Here is a 16332-nt window from a genome sequence, read left to right as displayed (position 1 = left end):
AAGCATTAACAGACTCTTAACTTGTGATAAACGAATTTTCTTGCACTGCATTTCAGGAAGCATCTAGCTATGGAAAACTCTGGGGAAACACCTACTTAGTGTAGTAAAAACAGCCTATTTAAAGCCTGCACAAGTAATTTCAACAGTGTTAGTGCTGAAAGTATTACAGTGAATGTGAGTAATGGATATGAAAATATGGTATTGCATTGTAGAAAATGCCCTGGAGAAGCAATATGTGATTATAGAGTCTGAAGGATCTTTTGTGTGAGTCTTAATGTGAAATCTTTATGCTGTTTGACTCAGTGGCAAGGGCTGTGTAATGACACCTGAAGGCAGAGGAGCATATAGCCAGTATATTGATTATTGATATTGTCTTTCATTAGAAAACTATTTGAAGCAATGTATGCCTCTGTGGGTAATCCTGTAGATAACAAGGGCTAGATGCGTGAAGAGACTTAAGCATCCATGTATTCCTTCTGGTGCATAACTTTAGTCTGAAGGAACTAGCAAGATTGCAAAAGCTGTAGTTCAGTGGCTAATGGGCATGCACAAATGCATACCCACAACCAACCTGGTCAGGATCCTTCTTCATAATGACATCAGTCAAGTTCCTACCAGATTCAGTCTCCCTCGGCTTAGCCAAAGGAATAGTCTTCAAGGGCTGCCTTGCAGTGACTATGGCTATTCTCCATGCACCTTTTCTCAGATGCATCACTCCCTGTAATTCAGAGGAAAGACTTGAACCCAGCTCTTCATCTGTGCCAGAAAGAGTGCTGCAACCTCTTGGCTGTCAGATATTCATCGGGGAGGGGAAGAGGGAGGGGAGCTGTCTCCTGTTAAAATTCTTCCAGTATATACAAATAATGACAATTCATTACAGCAGAGACAGAGATTGATGACATAGGCATGTAATTAGGCCTATCACCTGGGAAGTGGGAGAGTCAGGTTCTGGTCCATGCTCCAATGAATATTTAATTATTAACATGAGATGGAACAGCTCTGTCAAGCCTGGGAAGGCTGCACCTGCAATTCTTCAATGGTTTTCTGCTGCAGGCGGTCTTCTGGCCAGTAGAACTGGATTGAGCTCCTTGTTTCCAAATTAATAGGTATCTCAGAGCAGATCTTTCACCTCCTAACTGAGAGCACTCACCACTGAACAGTGGTATAAAATGGCAAAGATTTGAGTAACTTTTATTTATTTTGTGAGAGTTCATGTGTCTCAGGCATTTAATTTGAAAAGAGGTTGAAGATTTTTAGCAAACCCTGACACCTCCAGGAGAGGTTCCCTTGTGTTCCGCCATGGTGGCCAGAAGTGAGGTGCAAGGACCCAGGTAGTGCATCCCATAATTTCTGTGAAGTCCTAAAGAGAAAGAAAAGAAACAGACAGAAAATCTTTTCAATCTTTTCCCAGCTGAATAACTGGGGAATCAAAATCTTGGGGTGCAAGGTTCAGTTTCAATGAAATATCTGGAGAAATTCCATTTTCTAGTAGGAATGGAGTGAAAGGGAAGCTACAGCCCCAGGTGCTCCAACGAGGTAAAGCTAATGAATACTGAAGGAGGAGGTGAAGATTCAGTTGTCTAAACAGGAGTGTCAAGTATAACTTTTGCTATTGGCTCTGACATTTTAAGCCTTCCTGGCCTCCCCTTGCTGTTTTTCAAGGAAGTGGATCTCCCTGTAGTCCTACCTCAGACCTGCCAGCCCCATGCAGATGTTGTGGCTGCCCCGGGGCATCTCAGATAGCATGAGGTGACAATGTTTAGGAAACTGAATCCCACTCAATCTGAAAGTAGTGCAATTCCTCTTGGCATTCTGCTTCACCAGCAAGACCAGTGGCTACTAATGTGACAATCTATCTCAATCTACACAGTGGTTAAAATTGTTCTGTTGTTGCAGAGGAAGGAGCAAAAAATAAATCAATTGGAAAACCTTGTCATCGCCTAGCTGGTCCAGTAACACTTTTTCACTGATACAAAGCATTACACTTTCCTTTTTATTGCTTATAAAGAAACTTCACAGTCTACAGTACGACTTTTAAGATGTGATTTGTAAAGACTGACTGCATTTTAATAGGTGTGTGTTGGAAATGCTTCATTTGCTTTGCTATTAGTATTTTCCTTACCATTTTTATCAATATTTTTGTAATTAATTTTAGGGGGTTATGATGTAGTAAAAAAGAAAAAAAAAAAAGGCAAATTCAGTTCTAAGAGATCAAAAAAGACCGAAATGTATAAATAACTTCCCATTGGAAAATAGTAAGAACAAGACAAGAAGATGATAATGGGGAAAGATACAGATCGGGCACATTTTGCAAGATGTTATGTAAAAACAGTGTGCGCCAAAAGCAAGCAGTTTCAGTTCTCAAAGACATGCAGCATTGCATCTTGTATCATTCTGAATTCTAATTCATCTCGATTGTCTTATATTTGAAATGCTCTTTGCCCTTAATATGAGTAGATTTAGTAAGATTTGCTATTTCACTGGGTTTCACAGTCTAGGATTCATGAACTTGAGTGACATACATCTGGCTATGAATTACATTTTATTAAAAAAATATCCATTGTAATATAGGCACTTCCTCCCTCCTGCTTGCGTTAGTAATACTTCCTGAGAACCAAAAAAAAAAAAAAAATCACAGGTCACGCTGATAGAAAAAGGCAAGACTGACTGAACCTTTTTGTGAACAATGTTCTACAAAGTGCTCTGTATAACAGATAGTTTCTATTCAGTGTGAACATGGATTCAACATTGATTTTTTAAGAAGTTGTGTGAAACTACTTGTTACCAGTCATTCCTCTTGGAAATGCCACCCAAGCCCTTGGACTCATGTGCCAGATATCTTTTGACTGTGTTTGTTGGCTGATGAGCTGGTTCCAGTCTGAGGCTATTGCTGAGCATAAACCTTGCTTATTCTCCTCAGGATCATTTTCAACCCTTCTGTGACAATTTGTATTCCAAAATGCTATGTAGTGTGTCAGCTAGTTGCACTGCAGAAGGAGGCCAGTTCTGGATACAAGCTGGCAACGCTGACCTACGGTCAGTATAGCTCTGACAGCTCAAGCCTTGCCTACCCTCACACTCTTACCATTACAGTGGTGCTTTGGAAACTGGCTTTCTTGCCCAAACAGCCATGTGTGCACCAGGTATCTAGAGGGGTCCAGACTGGTACACTAAAGGAAAGAGAGTATTCATTAAAGTCTTGAAAAAACATTTTCTGATACAGAACTTTACTGCTAGCGGAGAACCTATATGCAAGGCAGAAGGCTTAGAAAGCTCTTTGACTAGTTGGCAAGATAATAGTGGTGGATTATGGATGATTGCTGGCCACTCCTGGGGTCAGTAGAATAAAAGAGCTTGGTGGGAGCTGGTAGCTGCATGTCATGGTTTAACCCTGGCCATTAACTAAGCAGCACGCAGCTGCTTGCTCACCCCTGCCCCCCCCGCCCCGCCAAGGAGGGGAGGAGAATTAAAAAACGCAACCTCCTGTGTTGAGATAAAGACAGTTTAATAGGATAAGAAAGGAAGATAATAATATTAACAACAACAACAATTTTTTTATATGTATAAATAAAAACAAGTGATGCACAAATGCAATTGCTCACCACATGCGGAAGGGAAAAAAACCCCCAATTCCCATTCTGTTTCTGAGCAGTGATTCCACTTCCCGGCTAGTTTCCCTGATTACATACAGAGCATGATATTGTATGGCAGGGAATATCCCTTTGGCCAGCCTGGGCCAGCTGTCCTGGCTGTGCTCTCCCAGCTTCTTGTGCACCAGGCAGGGCGTGAGAAGCTGGGCAGTGTCTACCCCTTATTCCATACCATCTACATCATGCCAAGGTCCTATACTTCCCAATACAATCCAATTAATCACCATCACTTTTTCCTGTCTTTTGATGTGTACACACAGATATCATTCCCTTAGTCTATGGGCCATGCCTCTAAATGTTGAGTTTGTTTAGTCCATGACTTTGAGGCTCCATCTGTCATAATCATCTCTTAGGGCAGGGGACATGGTGTGTGCTGTTGGATTGTTGCATGCTGCATCTGGAGCTCTTAGCTGATGTATCTGGAGTGGTCCATGCTCCATGATCCACATGTCATATAATCAATCTGCCAGGCCTCCCCATATTTATATTTATATTTCAGCTATTGTCCTCCAAGCTTTAACTGCTTGGCTTGTTTGATTGTAGAGCATGTTTCACATTCATGGATGACTTTTGAAATAGCATCCATGGTTAAGCCCACCCGTAGATCACAAGCCCATTTATATGTTGCATCCCTTCCCGAGGTGTCATGGTCCACTGAGCTACAAACAATTCACCCTTCCTTGTGTTGCCAGTCCAGATCTACCTGAGCCACTTCAATCTTAGCAGCCTGATCCACCTGCTGGTTGTTTTGATGTTCCTCAGTGACCCAACTCTTGGGTACATGGGCATCTACATGACATACTTTTACAACCAGCTTCTCTAGCTGGCCAGCAGTATCTTGCCACAGTGGGGCAGCCCAGATGGGTTTGCCTCTGTTCTGCCAGTTACGCTGCTTTCATTGCTGCAGCCACCCCACAGGGCATTGGCCACCATCCATGAGTCAGTATAGAGGCAGGGCATCGGCCACTTTTCTCATTCAGCAACATCTAAAACCAGCTGGATGGCTTTCACTTCTGCAAACCGGCTCAATTCACCTCCTTCAGCAGTGTCTGCGATTTGTCGTGTAGGACGCCGTACAGCAGCCTTCCACTTCTGATGCTTTCCCACAATGCAACAGGACCCATCAGTGAACACGGCACATCGTTTCTCATTTTCTGGCAGTTTATTATACATTGGGGCCTCTTCAGCACGCGTCACCTCCTCTTCCAGTGATACTATGAAAATCTTTGCCTTCTGGCCAGTCCGTGATCACTTCCAGAATTCCTGGGTGATTGGGGTTTCCTGTTCTAGCTCATTGTGTGATCAGTGTGACCCACTGACTCCACGTAGCACCGGTTGCATGATGTGTAGAGGGGACCCTCCTTTTGGACATCCAGCCCAGCACTGGCAGTCGGGGTGCCAGGAGGAGCTGTGCTTCAGTACCAACCACCTCTGAAGCAGCTCGAACCCCTTCATATGCTGCCAATATCTATTTTACAGTTGGAGCGTAGCGGGCCTCAGATCCTCTGTATCCCCGACTCCAAAACCCCAGGGTTCGGCCTCGAGTCTCCCCTGGTGCTTTCTGCCAGAGACTCCAGGTAGGGCCGTTCTCCCTGCCTGCCGTGTAGAGCACCTTGTGTACATCTGGTCCTGCCTGGGCTGGCCCAAGGGCCACCGCATGAACTATTTCCTGTTTAATTTGTTCAAAGGCTTGTCATTGCTCAAGGCACCATTTGAAATCATTCTTCTTCCGGGTTACGTGGTAGAGAGGGCTTACTATCAGACTGCATTTTTGGGATATGCATTCTCCGGAAACCCACAGCACCTGAGAAAGCTTGTGTTTCCTTTGTGCTAGTCAGTGGAGACAGAGCTGCTATTTTGTTGATCACATCCACTGGGATCTGACGATGCCCATCTTGCCATTTTATTCCTAAAACCTGGGTCTCCTGTGCAGGTCCCTTGACCTTACTTTGTTTTATGGCAAAACTGGCTTTCAGAAGAATTTGGATTCTTTTCTTCCCTTTCTCAAAAACTGCTGCTGCTGTGTTGCCCCACATGATGATGATGTCAATGTATTTCAGGTGCTCCAGAGCTTCCTTCTGTTCCAGTGCAGTCTGGATCAGTCCATGACAAACAGCGAGGCTGTTTCCACCCCTGGGGCAGTCAGTTCCAGGTGTACAGGACGCCCCTCCAAGTGAAGGAAAACTGTGGCCTGCACTCTGCTGCCAAAGGGATTGAGAAACACACATTTGCGGTATCAGTTGTGGTGTACCACTGGGCTGCCTTTGACTCTAGTTTGTATTGAAGTTCCGGCACGTCTGGCACAGCAGCACTCATCGGTGGCGTGACTTCATTCAGGCCATGATTACTGTCAGTCTCCACTCTCCATTGGACTTCCGCCCTGGCCATATGGGACTGTTAAAGGGTGAGCGGGTTCTGCTGATCACTCCCTGCCTCTCCAATTGATGAATCAGCTTGTGGATGGGAATCAGGGAGTCTTGGTTGGTGCGGTATTGCCGTTGGTGCGCTGTTGTGATGCCGATTGGCACCTGTTGTTCTTCAGCCCTCAGGAACCCCACAGCAGAAGGGTCCTCCGAGAGACCAGGCAAGGTAGACAGTTGTTTAATTTCCTCCATCTCCAAGGCAGCTATGCCAAAAGCCACTGGTACCCTTTTGGGTCCTCGAAATACCCTCTCCGGAGGTAGTCTATGCCAAAGATGCACAGAGCCTCTGGGCCAGGCACAATGGGATGTTTTTCCCAGTCATTCCCGGTTAGACTCACTTCAGCCTCCAGGAGAGTCAACTGTTGGGATCCCTCTGTCACTCCAGAAATACAGATGGGTTCTACCCCTTCATGGCTTGACGGCATTAGGGTATACTGTGCACCAGTGTCCGCTAGAGCCTTATACCCCTTGGAGTCTGATGTGCCAGGCCATCGAATCCACACAGTCCAGTAAATCTGGTTGTCCCTTTCCACCACTGGGCTGGAGGCAAGACCCATCTAGTTCTAGTCATAGTATTGGTTACTGATGAATGGGTTCATGTGGCACACGTGTTCAAATCTCATCGCTGTTATTCACTTCCTGTAAATGCAAATCACAAGCTCCTTCTATAAGATCAGAAGTAAGATCAGTCCTCCTACTCTGTCCGGTGAACTGCCCACTGGAGACTAAAGCAGCAATTTTCCTGGAAGAATCCCCATTTGAGATTGACTTTTCTTGCAATTCACATATCCGTGCCTCTAGGGTCAAGATGGGTTTTCCATCCCACTTCCTCATGTCCTCTCCATGGTCATGCAAGTAAAACCACAGGGTGCCTTTTGGTGTGTATCCTCTATATCTTTTCTTGAGCAGAGCAACACTTACTCCTACTAGCTGAGATACTGGTCCGTACAAGCAGGGAATTGGACTTCTTTGAGTTGCCAGACCTCCCAGGACAGGTTCTTAAACAGGTTTTTGGACAGTCTTTCCATGGCCTCTAATTCCAGGCTACTGGCCCCACTATCCCAGCATCGGAGCAGCCAGGTGATAAGTTGGTCGCCTAATCAACAACTGAAATTTTTTCGCATATCTCGCAGCTCACTCAAGGACAGGGATCGGGTGGTTATTTCTGGTTCTGCCTCTTCCTCCTGTTCTTGTGATGGCCCTGTTTCATCATCCTTTACTAAATGAGTTGACTTTCATGTCCATTTCTTCTTATGTATAGGGGTGATTGATAGTGGTATGGGTTGGTTCTCTGGTTCAGCTACAGTGCTTATTAATGGGATTTCAGTAACCACAGTGCCTATTGCCAGGGTTTGAGTAGCCGCAGTGCTTGTCGGGGGGGTTGGAGTAACCACAGTGCCTGTCACTGGAGTTTGAGTAGCCACAGTGCCTGTTGCATGGGTTGGAGTAGCTGCCAGTGCCTGTTGCATGGGTTGGAGTAGCCGCAGTGCCTGTCGCAGGGGTTGATCTCTGGATGGTATTCTTAAATAGTTGTTTAACCCTAAACAAGACCTGAACCACACTCAGGAGACCTAGCAGTAGAAGCATGCTGGTCTGAACATCCCAAGGATATTCAGCATTCTCAAGAGCTGTTGCAATTAGCCTGGAGAAGAAGGGGAAGGTGAAGGAAGGTGTCTCCCCCAAATATTGGCTCACTTTGGAGCCAGTGTGAAGATGGGATTTCTTTCAGGGGAGCAACAAGATAAAAACTGATTTTTTCTGAAAATAAATTATACTCTTTAATCAGTGATTTGGAACACAAGGAAAGATAATTCTGTAGGCTAATAATTGATCATTTCATCAGTTTGGAGAACCATTCAATAGTGATTGAATAGGAAAGAATATATTCTGCTTGCTCCTCCTTTTTTACATGTAATCAGAGACATTGCTGTGCTCTGCAAATTCTTCCACTAGTGATAACAAGTCAGTATTTAGGTTTCAGAATACACTCACAAACTGTGAAGGAAAACTAGAAAAGGAAGAAAAGAAGAGCCTGGGTGCAAAGCTTTTCTGTTTGTCTCCTGGTTTTGCACAATGGAACCTGTCTGTGCAATTGTGCATTTTTAGTGTAAATAACAGTAAAGAAAAGAATGCAGCTTCAAGAGCCAAACTTTAGCCCAATATAATTTTACATAAGCAGGCAATATTTTTTCTTCATTTTCTTTGAAGAATTTGTGTATTTTTTCTGTACAATAGATAATCCAGTCTACATATTTTTAGACAATTTACAACCTTTCTAATATCCCATTACTCCTTTACCTATTGTTAATCAATTAATCTCACTGTTAACGATTCATACTATTTAAATATTTATAAAGAATTAATATGTTTCACCTTGATTATTACTTAGAGTAACTTTTTTTAATCTTGTCTTGCAAGTGAATCCTTTCAGCTTCCTAATTTTCATTCTTGCTCTCCTCTGGACTCCAACAAATCTGTGAGTATATTTTTCTTCAGAGGTAGAATTCTAGCCTGAGGATTGTCTTTGGAGTCAAGAAAAGAAGAAAAAACCCAAACAATAACACCATGCCGGTATGGATAAAACAGGTCTACAAACCTTTTTTTTTGTATCTCAGAGAATTACTCTCAACAGGTAATAAAAACATACAGCTGCAATAGTTTCTCTGAAATATTTTCTCCCACGTAGTTTTATTTATAAGAGAAATAGATTATCTCTTGAGAGCATTTATTTATGTATTCCTCTTTTCTATAATTTGCGTAATTTTTATGGGATGTTTTGTTATTTTACCTCTATGTGGAAAGTGGGATATTTTTTTTAATCCCCTCTAGACTGAAAAATACTTTGCTTTGCTTAGGTTGAAGGTCTTCTGGTTTGTCACTGGAAGGCCCCTTTACTTGCTGATTTCTACTCATTAAAGTGGTAGTTTATCCACCTTCAAATGTCTCTGCTCTGTGTCACAGACACTTATTTGTTCTCCAGCCATCAAAGTGTATTAAAATTAACAGCAGTCATCACATGAGTGGAGGGTAGCTGTTCTCAGGCACACAGATAGTTATATACTCACAGCAGGAAACTCGCAATCAAATTCTAACAAAAGGTCACATTTGCAATAAGTAAAGGAAAATGTAGGTAATTGGTTATGGAATCAGTTAATATCTTCGCAGGCCTTGAAAGGCACTCTGATGGACTTGAAACCTTTTTGTTCAAGTAATTAAAACTGAGATATTGTTATAGTATTAAAAAAGCTCAGGAAATTCTTTGTGCGCTGTAAAATAGTGTCACTACAATGGCAAACAAATTCAAGAGGGAGAATTGTGGTTTGTTTGAAAAGACATACGCATCAGGTTCTGGCTCAAATGCGGAAAAGGAATAGGGAATGAAGTGCAAGACAACGTGAAGATTAGCCCTTACAAAATATGTTTTTATGCCCAGCTTCAAGGCACGCCCACTGTTTCCTCAGCTGATTTAGCTTTGTGGCCACTTCAGAAATACCATGTTGATGCGTTTACACTGGCTTCCCACAGACTTCAGGACACTTGCTGATTCGGAAAGCAGCGACTGACTCTCCGAGGCTGGAAAGCATTTCGGCATGGGCTGAAGTTCTGTTTCTTCAAGCGGTACAATGCAGTCCCGAGCAGCTATATGCCACAGCTGTACTTTGTAGCTGTATCTGAGGTTGGGCAAGTCCCTGAGCCTCCTGCACGACCAAGGGGAAGGGTACGTGCCACAGAAGGGGACTCCGAGCAGCCAGAGCACAGATCAGGGACCTGCCAGGGGCATCCAGCAGGAACGGCTGTGGAAATGTAATGTGGTTTTTCCTTGCCTGTCAAACACTCCTTTCCATCTAGTTCAAGCTAGGATTTTCTGACAGTTTCTGGCGTGACTGGGGACCGAGTCTTCAGGGCGCCTGGCGTGAAGCCCTTCCTCTGCCTGTAGAAAATCAAAGCTGGCACCTGAGAGCCCTCAGCAGGAGGCTGAGCAGAGGGTAGCACAGCCCGTACCTTCTTGCTTACGCTCTGGTGCTGAGCGTTGTACAAAAAAGAAGTCCGCTGCATCAGATGGAAAAGGCGTGTGAAGGCCCAGGCATATTCCTGAGCCTGTGAGCTGGGGCACTCGGCAAGGAGAGAGAAGGCATGGTTTAAAGCTTCTGCTTGAATAAACATTTTAAATAGTCAAACAGCCATTAAATATACTCCAGGAGTTCCTTTCTGCCCACCAACTGTTCTGACTACTAGGCTAGGCTGTTACACTCACACCAACCTCTGTGTCTTAATTCGGATTTAATGATACCACCATGCAAATTTTGACCCCTTCTACAGGCACGAAGTCAGGTTGTTTTTTCTCCAGTGTAGCCCCGAGCCTGGTGTTTAGGAAGCTGCCCAGTAGCTGAGAGGAAGTCATCACTGAGAGCTGGTCTTTCCCACCACCAGTGAGCTCTCCCTGCTGTGCAAACAGAAGGTGGACCTGGTCCTGCACAAGTTTGGTGGAGGAACTCCTCTGTATAGCACAAAGGAGCTTCAGGGCTCTCAGAGATCCCCAAGCAAGTCCTGGGAGCTTTCTTAGATACAAGTGGCAGTGGGGATAGAGTTAGAGATGTGAATGAGATGCCTGTGGACTTCCAGGTGCTCCTAGGCTAAGGCAGGTGTGCCTGCATTGTCTCAGATGAGTAAGGGGTTGAGGACTGTAATTTTGACTCCCCTAACTGCAAATAAAAACTCACAAAGCAGAAAGCTTTTTCTCTGCCTCTAGAAATGCTCTCTGCAAACCTTTTGAAGAAGGTGTTAATAGTCATATTAATTTGCTCATCTCCTATTCATTTGATTTTCTACCATAATAACTTTGTTATTCTAACAAAGGCACCCGAGACCTGATCTTAAGATGGTACTCAGATTCTCCAAGAGATAATGTGGGAAGGGGAAGAGAACTTCCAAGGCAGAATCGAAATCTCATTAAAATGAATGAATTCAGAGGAAAACCACAGCTGGTGCTTCTTGCAGGAAAAACTGTTTCAGGGAAGCTCCATCTCTCCAGGCTCGATTTTCCCCTTCCCACATGTCTATTGCTCGCGTTATCCTTACCTCTGCACTATGGTTAGTGTTTCTCCCACAAAGGTGATCCTCTGTAGCTTGAGTAAATGGGAGCACAGAGGACACAGTAAAGGACTATGAGCGAGGGCAGAAACAGAGTGACAGTCTGGGGACATGGATCATTTTTCAGCTGGGAATGGGCAAGGCAGAACTTTTTGTGTTGTCCAAGCCTCAGCAGACAAAGAGATTGCTTTCATTTCTTCCCTTGCTTTTCTTTCTCACCCTGGTGTCCAACGTGACCGTCATCCCTTAGAACAAGTTTGGCATGAAAAGTGCTTTGCCTTGTATTAGAGAGAATGACAGGTGTCATCTCAAACATGTGCTCCTCAAGCTCTGCTGCTGTGCAAGTGTAGAAAATAGAAAGAGGGAAAAGCTCTGCATGCCATGAGATTTTTGGTTGTGCAGGCCCTACTGGCCATTGTGTTCAACCAATTTAGCTTATTAGTACAGCTGTGAAAATGGGTGAGAACATCCAAAATACTTTGAATTTTGAATATTAAATATTCTAGGGAACTGTATGCAATCTGTAAACTGTATTTATGAATGTGGGAAGAAGGGGAAGAACAACTCCTGATAGCAACACATCGGTTTTATTTGAGGATTTTCCCCCAGAGAGTTAGCAAGAAGGAAGATAATAATGCATTTCCTGAATTGTTAGGTGGAGACTATTTGCTCAGTTCTAACTGAAATTATTCCAGGAAGCTCTTTGTAAATTTGAGAGTCTTTCGACTAATAGGAAGGGGAAAAATACCCAAACATCTTCTCATATTTAAGTAATCAATCATAGATGGAAATTAGAAGTTTGAGTGAGACAATATTTGAATCAATGATTGCAGTAGGTAAGTGTTACTTTATAGGTTGAAATAATTTTGCCTAAGCAATCTGTTATAAAATTTCAAATTGTAAACATACAAAAAAAAAAAAAAGACAGTTTCTGAATATAAGTAGGGATCGAGTTGTTGCAATTAATTTACCCAACTAAAAGGCAAGGAAATGGAAAAGCTGAATAAAAGTTGTAAGAGCCTCGCGACATTTTGCTTCTTTCTAGGCTAAATTGTGGTAAAAAGTATCTTGTCTAAAGCAATTTTCATGGAAGTTATGTTTTTTATATTTAGGGGGTTTTTTTGCAAAAAGTGTGAAAATTTTTTGGGACATTCTCTTTCAAAATATTTGGCCATGTGAGATCAAAATATTTGAGCCCCATGGTATGAAGCTTTCAGAGCTCATCTTGCTCAACTTATTTGGAAGGAAGCTCGAGATATAACTTGATCACTGGCAACAGGAATTTCATAGTGGAAAAAAGCTCTGACAGCAGGGGATTACAATCTTTTTGACAAAAGTATCCAGAGATCCCACCAAAGCTAAACATAATTTCCTGAAATACAATACTGTTTCTTTGCTGTGAGGGTAACGGAGCATTTGTTGAGTACACATCTAATCAGGTTCCCATCCTGGAAGTGTCTTGGTCTCTGCTGTCCTCTGTCTTTGACTAACTGAAATGTCACAGCCTCAGGGCTTGAGGGAAGGTATTTGATTGATTAAGGATGTGTGAAATTTAGCTTGCCCAAGAAGATGATATGATGGTCTTTTCTGTGCTCAAAGCCTATAAAAGATATCAAAATATCTTGTTGAACAGGCTTGGACTTGCTTGTTTTATTCAGAAAATTTTGAATTAATCCTTTGTTCTTGGGTTTTTTTTTTTACTTAGTTTAATCACTTTCCTGTTAAGTTCTCTTTAGTTTCATTGTCTGTTTAACAAAATCCCACAGGAATGTTCACACCACATTTCAAAAATTACTTTTGTCCTCTTATGGGCCTGAAATTTTTACTGTCATATTTTCCACTTTCCTTTCTGCTGCAGCTTTCCAATATTGTGCTTCCTCATTCAGACAGAAGAAAGGCTGATGTTCCACCCACTGCAGATTGAGTCAGATATAGATGAAACGTGTATTTTAAAATTGGGATTGTTTCTGTACGATTTGTGTTTGATTCTCCTTATGCAAATTCCCCAGCCATCTTTCAATGGCCAAAATACATTGCTGGCATCCCAATAACCTTTAAAAAAAAAAAATTTAAAAAAATTGTATGGTAAACTTGGAGGCTGAGAGGCTAAGCGTAACATCAATCGGGCTGATGTTTATGAAGTTTCAGCCTCTCAATCTAAGTCACAACTTGAGCTGCTCCTGCTGACTCCAGCCACGTCTGTGCAGTCTGTGCTCGTGGCCATAGCACGCAATCTGCCCTCTTGTCGAAGATACGGATGTCTGAGTAGTGTTTTCCTGAGCTGAGGAGACCATCGTTTTGCAGAACGGAGCAGTGCATCCCCAGGCTAACCGAGTACTTGCTGCCGGAGCCGTGCCTTGTTGGAAAAGCCTGATAGAGCCAAAAGGCTTGGCAGGATCATGTCAATTCTCTGGACGCTTCTGAGATGGGTCAGGGAAGAAGCCAGTTCAAACCGTTAGCAAGTCTCCTGGCTTGGCTTCCTACCTCTCTACCTGGTTTTCTGGGGAAAAGAGGGTAAAAGTTTCCTTGCTCTTCCTGGTGTCACGCTGCAAGGAGGGGAGCGACAGTGCTGAGCGCTAGCCGAGTGACAAGGACTCTTTTTCCTTGATGCATTTCCGGAAAGAGAAGTATTCAGGACATAAAAGGTTTGGTTCATGGTAGATAGATGAGATTATCATATGTATTTTGTAAATATTAGAGGGTTCAGAGAACGGAATAATAATCCTTAGCTATAAAACATTTATAATTTATCTATTTATAAAGCTGATAAACAAGTAATTTCATAAAACCAATTTAAAATGTCCTTTTATTTTTTAAAATATCAAATTGGTACAGCTCTCAGGATAATTCCCACTGTAAATTTTATGTTGCATATTTAATACTATTTGGTTTCAGTAATTATCTGTTTAAAATCTTACTGTTGCAGTTTCCTTGTATGCCCCAAGGCAACTGTGTATAAAGCTATCAAAAAGATAGCATATTGAAACAGAAGAACAAAATATGTAAAGTTTTGTAATATTTTTACAAACCCATGTATATTTATCATAATTTCTAATTATTCTTTTTGCTTTACTGCATATTATTAGTTTAATTGAACCATAAACTTTAGACTAATAACACCAATTTGTCTTTCATCACACTTTGCTCTATTAACTTTTACAAATGGGTTCACCTCAGCCACCGCTTGATGGGCACACAGCAATTGTGCTAGATTTCTCGCCCACAAACAGCTACGTTGCATTTTCTGCTCTTGGAAAATGTTTTTTCTTTTCTTTTTTTTTTTTCCCAGGATATGAGTTTTTATTCTTTATTCTTGAGGTTTAAATACAAGATACATTTTGTATCTTTCCTCTTCCAAACATTAGCCCTTCTGGCAGAAACCACCAGCAGTAATAAGAGCTAGAGTTGGCAATTATTTCAAGCGATCCATTTCAAAATAAAATGCTTGGTTCAGGGTCCCAGTAAAGCTTGTTCGCTTCAGAATTTGGGGATTTAAATCTCCTGGTGATCTTCATAGGCAGGCATTTATCTGCCAAGTGGTGGGAATTCCATGAAAATTTAAAATCACATACATGTATTGGGGAAAAAACCCACATAACTATAAAATTACACAAAAATAATAGAAAATTGGAAAAAAGCAAATGTGCAAAGCTATTGGAGGGCCACTTAGCAAATTCATGATTTGGTTAGGGCCAAGACTCGTTTTAACTGCACAGTTCTCATATCCCCTTCTACTGTGTTCACAAATGTAATTAATCTGCAGGGAGAAAAATGAGTATTGAAAGTAAGCTGGTCTGTCCCAGCTGGGTCTGGCCTGATGTGTGGTCACCTGGGCCGGCTTCACAGGCTCAAGTGATGCTCTGCCTTCCCCTCTCCTGTCACCAAAGATCAATTCTGTGATTACTGTCCATGTCCTGTGAAGACTTCTGGATACACAGTCCAGCTGCCACATCTTTGAAATAGGTAGAGGACAAACAATACCCTGTGCGTACTTCTCCTATCTTTGCCATTGTTTCTGGGGTTCTATTGCTTAAATATCTTGAGACATAGTTTTCTTTCTCCCGTGTTCTTCTTCCACTTAGAAAACCCAAACATTTTCTCTTATGTACAGCTGAGATCTGCGGTGTCACCAAAAAGTGTAGAGAAAATGCAGTCGCTGCCACATGGACGTTCTTGAGTCTGAGTCCCACAGAAAATTATGGGAGAACAAGTGATTTGAGTAAGGGAAAAGTGTGACCCACAAGTCTGAGACACTTTTAAAATTAGTTTTGTATCACCACATTTGTGGTAACATTATGGCAAGCTCAGGGAAAAAAGTGGAGGGAGGATGGATGAAAAAAAATGATGGCTTGAGAGGCAATCAAGCAGAAGAGCATAGAAGCAGAGAGGGGACCCACGTGAGGAAATTGAGAAGGAAGAGGAAAGGGAATGGAAGTTAAAAACCCTCTAAAAGATAAGAGAAGATGCAGTGGAGAGGAAGCGCAATGAGCTGCAACCCATGCAGTCTTGTGGCACCCGAAGGTCCTCCGCTGCAACAGAAATACGGCAGTTCCTTGCTGTGGAAATACCTTTCTGTGTGTCTTGGTCAGTAGAACAAGAAGTATGCTTATTCCAAAGCCATAGCACCCCAGGAGCAGTGTCCCTAAACAACAACCTTTGTGAGGGGACAAAAAAGCCATTTTTTGGAACTGGTATGAAGCCTCCTGACAGGAAATGCTTACCTTGGGCATTTGATAATCCTAGCAGCAACAGCCTCTGCAAAGCCAGCGTCCCACCAGACAGAGAGAGTTGTGACGTGCTTTTCATTTCAGCTTGGAATTGTTGTGGGGCACTAGCGGTTGTTAAAAGCATGTAAAAATGGGGTTGAAGCAGTAACTCTACAGCAAGAAACAGCGGAAAAGGAGTGCGGAAGGTTCTGCATTTTCCCATGCCTCCACCACGGTGTTTTATTGTATTCAGATGTCGTCTTTTCTGCGCAGACCTTACTGGAACCGGTCTGGAGTTCCAGAGTTTCGGGTGAGTTTCCAGTGTGTTTCCAGTGTTTCAAGGGAATGCCGTAACTACTGGGCTAACAGAAAGGAAAACGCCCTCTTTCTTGTTGCAGGTTGTTTTCTGTAACTTCCAGCGGCGTTAGTTTCAATTGAGTGCAGAAGGTAAGGCCAGCGAAC

At 42.7% G+C, this 16332-nt stretch overlaps 1 long non-coding RNA gene across 1 annotated transcript in view; it reads left to right on the top strand.

Annotated features, from left to right (window-relative positions):
* The window catches only part of LOC129203436 (uncharacterized), a 78220-nt gene that overhangs the window by 44026 nt on the left and 17862 nt on the right, over window positions 1–16332 (top strand). The window lies entirely within an intron of this gene.

The sequence above is a fragment of the Grus americana genome, chromosome 2, assembly GCF_028858705.1.
Source record: "Grus americana isolate bGruAme1 chromosome 2, bGruAme1.mat, whole genome shotgun sequence".
Classification (NCBI taxonomy): Eukaryota; Metazoa; Chordata; class Aves; order Gruiformes; family Gruidae; genus Grus; species Grus americana.
The sequence above is the reverse complement of the archived record's forward strand: the minus strand, read 5'-3'. Positions and strand labels throughout refer to the sequence as shown.